The following is a 2,712-nucleotide window of genomic DNA, read 5'->3' as shown; positions in this document are numbered from 1 at the left end:
CACGGTGTTTGTGAAGGAGAACAACCCGCCCGGCTGCCACATCTTCACAGTGTCTGCGCGGGACGCCGACGCGCAGGAGAACGCGCTGGTGTCCTACTCGCTGGTGGAGCGGCGGGTGGGCGAGCGTGCGCTGTCGAGCTACGTGTCTGTGCACGCGGAGAGCGGCAAGGTGTACGCGCTGCAGCCGCTGGACCACGAGGAGCTGGAGCTGCTGCAGTTCCAGGTGAGCGCGCGCGACGCGGGCGTGCCGCCTCTGGGCAGCAACGTGACGCTGCAGGTGTTCGTGCTGGACGAGAACGACAACGCGCCCGTGCTGCTGCCGCCTGGGGCGGGCGGCGTGGGCGGCACGATGAGCCAGCCGGTGTCGCGGTCCGTGGGTGCGGGCCACGTGGTGGCGAAGGTGCGCGCGGTGGACGCGGACTCGGGCTACAACGCGTGGCTGTCTTATGAGCTGCAGCCGTCGGTGGGGAGCGCGCGCAGCCTTTTCCGGGTGGGATTGTACACGGGCGAGATCAGCACAACGCGTGCCCTGGACGAGGCGGACACGCCGCGCCAGCGCCTACTGGTGCTGGTGAAGGACCACGGTGAGCCTGCGCTGGTGGCCACGGCCACCGTGCTGCTGTCGCTGGTGGACAGCGGCCAGGCGCCGAAGACCTCCTTGCGGATGTCGTCGGGGGCCACGGGCCCAGAAGTGGCGCTGGTGGACGTGAACGTGTACCTGATCATCGCCATCTGCGCGGTGTCCAGCCTGTTGGTGCTCACGCTGCTGCTGTACACAGCGCTGCGGTGCTCGGCGCCGCCCTCCCAAGGCGTGTGCGAGCCCGGGAAGCCCACGCTGGTGTGCTCCAGCGCCGTGGGGAGCTGGTCGTACTCGCAGCAGAGGCGGCAGAGGGTGTGCTCTGGGGAGGGTCCGCCCAAGACCGACCTCATGGCTTTTAGTCCCAGTGTACCTGACTCTGGGGACAGAGAGGATCAGCAGCCAGCAACTAGGGATTCTCTTTCAAAGGTTAGTTTACGTACATGCCTTATTTAATCTGAACATTTAATCTGAAGTTTTATTTTCTTTTATTCTCTTAATGTCTTCTTATTTTAAAAGATTTCTCAGAGTGAAATTTTCTGACATATTCATTTACTCTTCTTAGCCATTTTAAGTAAAATATTTTAGAATTACCGCACACCCAGGTAGTATATGTTTTGTTTTAAATCTTCATTATTAAATGCATACTTATAAGTATAATTATAAATTTTGTGTCTACTATATTCACCTATTTATTATCAATTGTAATAAACTTTTTAGAGAGCATTTGCTTGTTATTTGCCTATAATTGAAAAGTGCACAGACAGAATTATATAGATCAATCAATTATTTGAAAGTAAAAACCTCCATTCCAGAAGCCACTTAAAGGAACCTGTCAAAACACTTTCCTTTTTTTCTCCTCCAAATATAGCTACAGTTTTAGCTTTATAACTATGGTAAATTTTGACCTTTTTCTTGAACTTTATATAAATGGAATTTCAAAAAATGTGTTATGTGTGTGCATGTGTTTTGTATTCCTCTTATTTATCATTCATCGTTCTATAGGATCATCCATAGTGCCATGTTAGAATTCATTTATTTTATCTCTAATAGTTTATTTTATGAATAGAGCATGAGTTATTTATTCCACTGTTGAGGACTTCTCATTGTTTCTCCTTATGCCTATTTTAAATAATGCTACCATAAATATGTTTGTAGAATTTTCAGTGCCGTGTGCACACTTTGCTCTATTATTTAACTAGGAATGAGATTAGTGGAACATAGAATATGTACATGTCTTCATCGTTAGTAGATATTGCCAAACAGTTCTCACAAATGCATTTACCTGTTTATATAATACTTGTGCTGGAGTGTATGAGATTTCCTATTGCTCTACATATCTCCAAATTATTTACATGGTTGCCATTTAGCTAGGTGTCTTTAGTATTCCCATTTTATGTTTCCTGATTTATAAATGAGGTTGAGCCCGTTTCTGTATTATTATTGACCATTTTTATATCCTATCTTGTGCAATAGTTATGCAAGCCTCCTTCCTATTTTTCCAGTCTGTTGTATTTATTCTATTACATTTTACAATTTTCTGCTGTTTTGTACATAAACCCATTCTACTCAGAGGCTTGGGATCAAGGTTAATTTTCCACCAAAGACATTCAGTTGAACCAAGACCATTCCTTAAAAATGAATTCCACATATTTTTACAAAACAACTATCCATTATGTACGCATGGTGTTTTTATGTTCTAATCTATGAGTATTTAACTTTTTTTTTGTTTGTTTTTGCATCGATGCCATGTTGCTTCTTTCATTTTCACCTAAATTTGTATATAAACTTCATAAAGACAAGTTGGTGAGGTTTTTATTTGGATTGCATTGAATGTAGGATTGAGGAATGTGAACCTAGTTGATATCTTTACAATAATGAGTCATTCAACTTTGGAGCATGTGCTTTTTATCTAAATAATCTTCAATGTTTCTTAATATTTTAGAATTTTCTGTGTAGAGGTTCTACACATCTTTCTTTAGATTTAGTCTTATGTATTTGCCATTTGTAGTCATTATAAATATCAACTTTAAGTTAAAATTTATTTCTGTTTAATCATGACACATATGAATATATGTTGTATTTTTGTATTGACATGTTACTAATTCTAGTAATTTATATGTGCTTTGTATTTT

At 43.4% G+C, this 2,712-nt stretch overlaps 1 pseudogene; it reads left to right on the top strand.

Annotated features, from left to right (window-relative positions):
• The first annotated feature begins 7 nt into the window (after positions 1 to 7).
• Positions 8 to 2,062, top strand: LOC141569958 (protocadherin alpha-4 pseudogene; annotated as a pseudogene).
• Positions 2,063 to 2,712: the final 650 nt, after the last annotated feature.

This window comes from Rhinolophus sinicus, unplaced genomic scaffold (assembly GCF_036562045.2).
Source record: "Rhinolophus sinicus isolate RSC01 unplaced genomic scaffold, ASM3656204v1 Contig378, whole genome shotgun sequence".
Lineage (NCBI taxonomy): Eukaryota > Metazoa > Chordata > Mammalia > Chiroptera > Rhinolophidae > Rhinolophus > Rhinolophus sinicus.
The sequence above is the reverse complement of the archived record's forward strand: the minus strand, read 5'-3'. Positions and strand labels throughout refer to the sequence as shown.